This window comes from Arvicanthis niloticus, chromosome 1 (assembly GCF_011762505.2).
Source record: "Arvicanthis niloticus isolate mArvNil1 chromosome 1, mArvNil1.pat.X, whole genome shotgun sequence".
Taxonomy (NCBI): domain Eukaryota; kingdom Metazoa; phylum Chordata; class Mammalia; order Rodentia; family Muridae; genus Arvicanthis; species Arvicanthis niloticus.
This window is the reverse complement of record NC_047658.1, coordinates 94,179,377-94,189,256: the sequence shown is the minus strand read 5'-3', so window position 1 is coordinate 94,189,256 and position 9,880 is coordinate 94,179,377. Positions and strand designations below refer to the sequence as shown.

Below are 9,880 nucleotides of genomic sequence, written 5' to 3'. Positions count from 1 at the left end.
GTGTTTTTCCACATCCTAATTCTAGTAGAAATGTGTGACTCTTATTTCTGGATTTTAAAAAAATCAAATAAAAATAATGTTTTTGAGACAGGGTCTCCCTACACAGCCCTGACTGTTCTGAAACTCACAGAAATTGACTTGTCTCTGCCTCCAGAGTGCTGTGGTCAGAGGGGTGTGCTACCACACCTGGCTGGTTATCTGTCTACTGTTGAACATTAAACTGAGGAAATGAGAGGATGAAGAATAGAAGTGTTAGGGGCTTTCTTTTTTCTTTTCTTTTTCGAGTGTGTGTGTGTGTGTGTGTGTGTGTGTGTGTGTGTGTGTGTGTGTGGTGTTGAGAGAACATTTCTCTGGGTAGCCCTGGTTGTCCTGGAACTCACTCTGTAAGACCAGGCTGGCCTTAAACTCAAAGATCCACCTGCCTCTACCTTCCAAGTGCTAGGATTAAAGGCAGGTGCCATCACTGCCTGGTGGGGCTTTTTTTTTATGCGTTATCAAAATGAGACAATATTCTGCCTACACTGGCTCTTTCCAAGGATAACCCCTGAGAATTTTTCCTAATAGTTCAGAGGCTAGGGTAAGACTCAGTTGCACCAACCTGCTAAAACTGTCTCAAAAAAAAATCAAAAACAGGAGAAATTCTAAGTGAGCCATAGTGATGCCCTATAATTCAAATTTTGAGAGGCTAGGCTAGTCTGGTCTACATAGCAAGTTCAAGGGTTACATAGTGAGACCCTAAATAAAAGGCTTAAAAGGAGGAAGAAAGATTGTCACAGGTTTAAGGCCAGCATGGAAGCATAGTGAATCCAGGCTAATCTTGAGTACAGTGAGACCCTGACCCAGACACCCGAATACATGAATAAATAGATAGGCAAATCCTATCTGTTCTGTGAGTTTGAGTCTGCTGTATGGGTAGTCATGATTGTAAGGGGTTGGTGAGACTAAGGGTCACTAGAGAGAGTCAGCAAAGGTATAAGTCGCTTTGAAAATAACTATTAGGATCCCAGTTTTAAGTCCTAGAATATGAACAGATTTAGTGGGTAGCAGTAGAGGGTATTGAAGTCTGGGATTACAGAAGTGTGCCGCCACACCCCATTTTTGTGATCCTAGGTGAACATTCTATCAACTGAGCCATGTCCCCAAATGTCCTTCCTTTTAAACAGTTACAAGGAGGAGATTATGCCATTGTTTTAATATATTTATATGTAAGTCGCATAACATAAAAGTCATCCCTTTAAAGGATGCAGTTTGGGTGGAAATATAGTCTGTGGCCTGTGCATGTGTGTACATGTAATGCGTATGTGTGATGAGTGTGTGTGCTCACCTGTGTGGAGGCTAGATGTTGAGGTCAAACATCTTCTGTTGCTCTCAACCTGTGTGTGTGTGTGTGTGTGTGTGTGTGTGTGTGTGTGTAGACAGGTATGCACAGCCGTGCACATGTGTACATTGAAAGATCATAGTCATCACTATGTCCCCTATCATTCTCCATCTTAATAGTTTTGAGGCAGGGTCTCTCACTGAACACGAAGCTCAAGGTTTTAGCGAGGCTAGCTGCCCAGAGACCTCCCAGAATCTCCTTGTCTCTGCTCCCCACTGCTGTAGTTAGACATCTCAATGGCCATGCCTGGTTCTTCTGGGGTACTAGAGATTTGACTCCACTCCAGTTGTTGTCCCAGCCAGTGTTCTTATCCTGAACCATCTCTCCAGCTCCACATGTTAAATTTTTGCAAAAAAAAAACCAACCCCCCCCCCAAAAAAAAAACCCATGTATTTGAAGAAATGTTTCCTTTACTTAAAAAAGGTTTGGGCACTGGAGAGGTGGTTCAGCAGGTTGCTCTTGCAGAGGACCTGGATTTAATTCTCTACACCCAAATGTAGTATCCATACAGACATACAGGCAAAACACTCACACACATTAAATAAAATAAATAACACTTCATATGGTAGAGTACATCTTTAACCCCAGCGCTGGGGAGGCAGAGTCAGGCAAACCTTTGTGAGTTTGAGGCCAGCCTGATCTACATAGTGAATTCTAAGACAGCCAGAGCTACATAATTTGGGGGCATGCAGCTCTAGGTTTGATCCCCAGCACGACATAATACAAGGTCTAGCTCCTCATCACTTTACTCTTAACTTTTCAGCTGGCCCTTTTACCATGTTCTCCATCATACAGCTTAGAACATCATACAGCTTGAGAAAAGATAGCCTGTGGAGAAGGTAACTGGGCTGTTAAATGATACACACTTCAGAAAAGATCTACTGGCTAGCAGAGTTGAGGCCACCATGCCCAAGGTGGCAGTGGTGCTGGTGTGGAGGCTGACTCTGCAGTTGCAGAAGTGCAGGTATCTCACTGTTGGAGCTGATTGGCCTCAAGGTGTGCTGCAAAGGCATTGTGGACCATTGCACACAGATTTCCCAGAGAACAGAGTGTCTCTCAGTTATTGGGGTGGCAATTTGGCAAGTGTTGATATTTTCTAACACAAGCTTGAAATTTTGCTTTTAAGGACAAGTACAACCATCTCTATATAGAGTTAAAGAGACAGTTCTGCAGTTTTCTTTTGTTTTTGCTTGTTTTTAATGAACCTGGATGTGGTGGTTTGAATGAGAAGGATTAGAAGAATTAAGAGGTATGGCCTTTTGTTAGAGGATGTATGTCACTGAAGTTGGGCTTTAAAATTTCAAAAGCCTTTGCCATCCCTCCTCTGTCTTTAGATCAGAATGTCAGAATGTAGTTCCTAGTATCTGCTTGCATGCTGCTATACTTTCTGCCATGGTGCAACGGACTAAACCTCTGAAACTGTAAGCAGGCCCCAACTAAATGCTTTCTCTTATTAAGGTTGTCTTGGTCATGGTGTCTCTTCACAGCAACAATGACTAAGGCAGTGGTTCTGTGGACTGCTGGGCAATAAGCTTCAGTGTGGAAAATTCACTGGGTTTTACCTGAATTCTTTTAGGTGCTGATATTGGGAAAGTCCTGCAGAACAATTTAAGGGTTTAGACTGCTGTATAGTAAAAACAGCAAAACCAGATGGAATTATTGACTTACAAATATCAAGTTTGTGTTTCAGTTCAGTGTACCAATGCTCACCAAGCCTCTTATTTTGGAACTTACACTGTGCTAAGGGCTTATTGCCAGCACCAAAGAAAACCCTGTTCTTGTCCCGCGGTCACTGTTTAGTAAGAGTGTTTGCGTGTGCACAGCTATGTGCGGTGGAACACTCTTATTCTTCTGATGTAGAAAACGGGGTGCTGCAGAGTGGAGAACTGGAACCACTTCGAGAAAACACACCTACATAAAGGAACTGCATCATTTTCCCATGATGCCTTCTTCAACATCCTTCCTACATGGTACAGGGGGTAATTTCATGTCTGTTGCTGCTACATGATAAATTTGAAGAATTATTTAATATTGGTATTAGAGATCAGAGGTGGTTCATCAAGTTAACCTGAGAAATGTGTTTGTTGAATTCATGAGACATACAAATTACATAGCTTCCATGTATATATTTTGATGGTGTGTTGTTACTATCAATATTTCTTGAGAGATTGTTTGAAATTCTAGCAGGACAGCACACTTATTCTCTAAACCCTTGGCTGGAGACTGGTCCTCATCTGTTCATGAGGGTCATCCTCTTCAACCGAGCATGAAGGAACACACATGGAGCAGTGATGGAGGAAAGGGACACTGGCTGATCGATAGAGTGATGATGCAGGCAGATTGTCATCACAGCCTATTGTCAATGTTCCTTTTTTTAAAAAAATATTTATTTATTTATTTAATGTATATGAGTGTTCTGTCTGCATGTACACCTGTGTGTGTCAGAGAGGGCACCAGATCCCATTATAGATGGCTAATTCTGAAATAAAGCAAAAGCTCTTTTTCAAGGATTTAAATACTAAAAGTAAGGAAAATATAGGCATCTTATTTAGCTTTGTCAATTTGACATAGCCTAGAGTCATCTGATAGGAAACCCTTCATTGAGAAAATACCTAGGTCAAATAAGTCCATTGTATGTCTGCAGATAGGGAAGTCGCTGGATTGTTAATTGGTGAAGGAAGTTCCTAGCCCACTGTGAGCAGCACCATCCCTTAGCAAGTGTTTCCATGCAGTATCAGAACACTGGTTAAGCATGAGCCTGAGTGAGCCACCTAGCCAGTAGCACCCTCCATAGCCAGTAGCATCCTTCATAGTTTCAGCTGTACTTCCTTGGCTGTGAGGGAGTCCCCTGGGCTTCAGGTCCTATCTTGAGTTCCTGCACTGATTTCCCTCAAGGAAGAACTATGAGCTGGAAGTAGCAAAGTCCAGCTACAGGGTCTCACTCAGTCCTCCTAATGCCGGTACGAGCCATCACCCCTTCCTCCTCTAAGCTTCTTTAAGGCAGAATGTTTTGTCACAGCAACAGAAAGAAAATTATTACAATGGAGTTTCTTGCCAATTAGACCCAGAATCATTTAAGGAGACATTTTATTTATTACAGTGTATTTTATTTCTGCTATATAATTCTTATGCTCGTGAGAAAAATTATTTAATGATGAATCTTAGAAATGAAAGCATTCATAAATTGCTATTTAATATACCTGCCATGCCAACATTCCAAAATCATATGATAGAGGAGATATTTCTTCTTTCTCTTTCTTTCTTTCTTTCTTTCTTTCTTTCTTTCTTTTCTTTCTTTTACTTTTCTTTCTTTCTCAATTTTGATTTTTAAGTATTATTTATTTTTCTTTATGTGAGTACACTCTAGCTATCTTCAGACACACACTAGAAGAGTGCATCAGATCCCGGTATAGATGGTTGTGAGCCACCATGTGGTTGCTGGGAATTGAACTTAGGACCTCTGGAAGAGCAGTCAGTGCTCTTAACTGCTCGGACATCTCTCTAGCCCCTCATTTTGATTTTTTGAGACAGAGTTTCTCTGTGTAGTTCTGGCTGTCCTAAAACTCACTCTGTAGACCAGGCTGGCCTTTAACTCAGAGATCCGCTTGACTCTGCCTCACATGCTGAAGGCATGTGCGCCACTCAGAGCTTAGCAGATATTTCTTAGAAGTTTACTTGGAGTTTTCATCAGTATTTCTTAGATATAAATGAGCAAATTTGTCATGGTGGTGCACACCTTTAATCCCAGCACTCGGGAGGCAGAGGCAGGTGAATCTCTGAGATCAAGGCCAGCCTGGTCTACAGAGTGAGTTCCAGGATAGCCAGAGCCACACAGAGAAATCTTATCCCAACACCCCACACCCAATATAATAATAATGAAATAAATAAGCTTTATCCTACAAACAACATCTTTATTAATACAGCTCAGGGGTTACTGTGTACAGTACTGACAGAACCATATAGCTTTTAATACACTGATTGTATACTGTTAAGAAGATGACTTGACTTGGGGACGGAGAAATGGCTCAGTAGTTGAGAGCATATACTGCTCTTCCAGAGGACCTGGTTCAGATCCCAGTATCCACATCAGAAGGTCCACAACCACCTGTAACTCCAGTTCCATGGTATCTGACACCCTCTTCTGGCGTCTGCAGGCACCTGCATTCATGTGCATGAATCTACACAGGGAGGCATATACATAAATAAAAACAAAATAATTTTTAAATAACTTAAATGACAACATACTGTTTGATAAATAAAATGGTTCGCCTGATAATCTTTAAATAATCTTGCAACAACAAAATATTTCTTGAAAATAAGCTTTGTACTTTGTGTACATAATAAAGCAAGCCCAACCAGCTGTGGTGGTATATGCCTCTATTCCCAGCTGTGGTGGTGGTATATGCCTCTATTCCCAGCTGTGGTGGCATATGCCTCTATTCCCAGCTGTGGTGGTATATGCCTCTATTCCCAGCTGTGGTGGTATATGCCTCTATTCCCAGCTGTGGTGGTATATGCCTCTATTCCCAGCACTTGGTAGCTTGGGAGCTCAGGGGTTATCCTCAGCTACACAGAGTTCAAAACCAGCCTGGACTATATAGAACCTTGAGGGTTTTTTTTGTTTGTTTGTTTGTTTGTTTTTTAAAGTGCCAGGTATGTTTTTAAAAGTGGTATATGTCTTTAATCCTAGCACTCAGGAGGCAGAGGCAAGCACTTATTTCCAAGTTTGAGGCCAGCCTGGTCTTCATAGTGAGTTTCAGGATAGTCAGAGCCACATAATGAGGCTCTGTCTTGAGAAAGCAAAGAAAAAAGCCAAAAAAAGCCAAAAAAAAAAAAAAAAAAAAAAAAAAAAAGGCAGTTTTTACATTGAGAGATTAAAAAAAAAGCCCTTATATGCAGTACAACATAATGCTTTGATATATGCTTCAGTGTGGAATGATTAAAAGAGCAAATCTATGCTTGTGTACTATTTTGTGTGGTGAAAACACTTAAAATCTATTCTTTTGCTATGGGTAATGGCTCAAACCTGTAATACTAGCATTAGGAGGCTAAGGCAGGGGAATTGCTTAGAATGTGAGGCCACTCTGACTTACACAGTAAGACCCCATCAGCCTGGGGGTACTGAGTGAGAACATGTAGCTGGAATTTGCTATTTTGTGGGTTCTTTTTTCTCCTACCTTTTACACACACAGACACACACAGTCATACAGACACACACACCGTTTCATAACACTAGATAGGAGAGAGACAAGGATATAGGGGAAAGAGGAATTAGAAAAATCCATGAATCTAATTTCTTTCCTTTTGCTTCTTCTTTGACTACATCTACTAACAAACCTCCCTAAAAGATCAATAAGCACCAACCCCGCCTCTTGGGGCCCTAGTATTTATGTACATTCTGAAAAGTTCCCAGAATTCCAAAAGTCACACAATCACAGAAATTATTTGCAGCTGGCAAAACCACACCTCTGCTAGAGCACGAGGCAAATCACCATCAGCTGCTGCAGACAGTCCAAAGCAGCCCATACCCCACACCTGGCATTAAAATGAAAACACATTCTCACAATATTTCTGTTTTTCTTTTTCTTTTCTTTTTTTTTTTTCCCGAGACAGGGTTTCAGGGTTTCTCTGTGTAGCCCTGGCTGTCCTGGAACTCACTCTGTAGACCAAGCTGGCCTCGAACTCAGAAATCCGCCTGCCTCTGCCTCCCAAGTGCTGGGATTAAAGGCGTGTGCCACCACCACCGCCTGGCCTGTGTTTTTCAAGGAACCAAAATTCCAGAATTCTCACTACAGGACCCTGCTCCTCCCCCTCGGAAAAAAAGAGGGGTGAGGCTGGGTGGGTGATGGTGCTTGTCTTAAATCCCAGCAGAGACAAGCAGATTTGAGGCCAGCCTGGTCTACACAGTTCCAGGACAGCCAGGTTTACACAGAAAAACTCTTGTCTTGAAAAACAAAACAACAGAAACAAAAGCTGAGCCTGGTGGTCCACAGCTATAACTCAAATACACGGGGGGGTGGGGGGGGGCGTTGCCTCAATTTTGATGCTGGCCTGGTCTACACAGAAAAGTGCCAATCCACCCATCAACACACAGCAAGATGCATCTCAAACACACACATACAAGTACTCCTTTAGCAGTTCTGGGGTGCGTGGTATACTATTATTACCCAGATTGTTCTGTGTACCAGGGCTCTCATTTCTCTCCTGTCAAACAGAAGTTTTGTCAACTTGGATCAGCATCTGTCCTTTCCTCAGCCACCCCCTCCTTTAGCCTCTGAGAACTGTCATTCTATTTCTACTCCCATGAATCCAACATTTTTAGATTCCATATGTAAATGAAATGAGGTACTTTGGGTCCTTTTTTGGCCTGACAAATTCCATTGAGCATAATCTCCAAGTTCATGTGCACTGTTACAAATGGCTGGATTTAGGACCAAAGCTGGTGTAGATTCATGGATCATTCGTGTATAAATAACAGCATCCCGGTGATGGGAAACTATGTATGTGTAAAGTAAGAGAAGGCTGCGGTAGGGCTTGAGACTCCTGACACTTGCTGTTTGGTGCCAGCGAGAGGAGAATGCAGGGTTTAGGAAGTAATGGAAATGAGGAATGATGCACAGAGCAGGAAACGACACTTAATGGAGTGGCTAATGAACTCCATTGATGAACTCCGCTCCCATCCTTAGCTACCAGAAGGTCATTCATTTAGACAGAGTTCCTGGGAATTTCAGAAAGCTGAAGCTACGCTGTAGTTGATTTAGGAATGACTGGGGAGTGAGGAAATATTTGCAGCATATGTTTGGTTCTAGAATGTCAGACAAAAAGTCAGTTCGTGGGGACAAAAACTCTGGGCCCCCTCCCCATCTGATGATCTCTTTGTGTGCTTTGCCTTCAATAAATATCTGGCTGAGTGCTGAGAAAGAAAAAGTCAGTTATGGGACAATAAAAAACATAAGCACAATGAAGCAGGAAGATAGAAGAAGCTGAAGATTCTGGAAATTTTGTGGTTTTTAAAAAAGATTTATTTATTCTATTTATATGAGTATACTGTAGCTGTCTTCAGACATACCCGAAGATCAGATTCCATTACAGATGGTTGTGAGTCACCATGTGGTTTCTGGGAATTGAACTCAGGACCTCTGGAAGATCAGTCAGTGCTCGTAACCACTAAGCAATCTCTCCATCCCTGGAAAATTTGTTTTTAAAAATGTTGTTAAATTTTTTTAACAATTTGTCTGATAGCTGTGTATGATGGTACATGCCTTTAATAGAAGAATTAGAAACAGAGAAAGGGGGATCTCTGTGAGATCAAGGTTAGCCTGGTCTAGATAGTAAGTTCGAGGACAACCAGGGACACCTAGAGAGACTTTGTCTCTAAATAAATAAATAAACAAATAACACCAACAACAAAAAATTCAGAGTGGTGCAAAGTTTTTACATTATCAAACTGAAAGTTTCCTTCTAAGAATTCAGAAGTAATAACCAAAATGTCACAGTCCAGTTTCCATGGTAATGAAGTTAACCTAAGTCACTAGACCGTGACCAATCAGTTCTTGATTGTGTGAAATGTGGTCTCATCTAGAACTGTGCCAGTCAATATCTTTGAATTTAGCTGGGTGTAGTGACACACAACTTTGATTCTTGTCTTTAATCCCAGCACTAGGAAGGCAGAGACAGACCGGTCTCTGTGAGTTTGAGTCCAGTTTAGACTACATAGTTCTGGGACAGCCAGGGCTACATAAAGATACTCTGTCTCCCTGTTGTCCTTCCTGTTAGATGGAAAGGTGTTACAGCTCCCAGGGCAGAGGCTGCAAATCTTTGTGAGTTCAAGGCTAGCCTGGTCTGCATAGTGAGTTCCAGTGTTTTTAGATAGAGACCCAAAGACCACTCATCGTGACCAAAGTGAGATTTGTCAATCTGTATTAAGTCGCTAGCGAATTCCTGGGAAGAAACTCCTTGTAAAGCAGTCTCAACTGCATTTGACAGAAGCTTTTAAAGGCAAAGAGCACAGAAAAACTACATCCTGGTTAGCAGTTGCAGGGCAGAGGAAAGCAAGCAATTTAACAAAAGCTAAAAGTATGCAATTAGGTGGGGACATTTCATCCCAAGATTCTAGAACAGGGTGGGACTAACTTTCCCACAGTAAAAAAAAAAAAGGGGGGGGAGGGGTGTCAAGTTCAAAGAGGAACGTTTGACTTGTCACACCAGGACAACCAGGGATACAAAGAGATTTTGTCTGCTCCAAAAGGCAAACATTGTATTCAGAGCTGGGAACTTTGAATATAGAATCAATCAAGTGCTTTCCGATTCGTAGCTGAGAAGGAAAAGTAGGGCAAAAGTCTGCACTTCTCCAATTCCATCCTCAGGCACTCACCACTTAGTGACAGACTCCAAGGTCCCATCCCTGGGAATTTTTGCTTTCGAGACCGGAAGCGAGCCCGAGACGGTCGAATTACGGTGAGTTAGAACGGAAACTTCCGGCGGTAAGTAGCCGTGATTGGT

The 9,880-nt window shown here is 42.0% G+C and overlaps 1 long non-coding RNA gene across 1 annotated transcript; it reads right to left on the bottom strand.

Annotated features, from left to right (window-relative positions):
- Window positions 1-5,415: 5,415 nt before the first annotated feature.
- On the bottom strand, window positions 5,416-9,835 carry LOC143444049 (uncharacterized). The gene is made up of 3 exons (XR_013113575.1): window positions 9,753-9,835; window positions 8,448-8,564; window positions 5,416-5,556 (listed from the first exon to the last, which is right to left on the bottom strand). It is a non-coding gene; the product is annotated as an uncharacterized LOC143444049 (long non-coding RNA).
- Window positions 9,836-9,880: the final 45 nt, after the last annotated feature.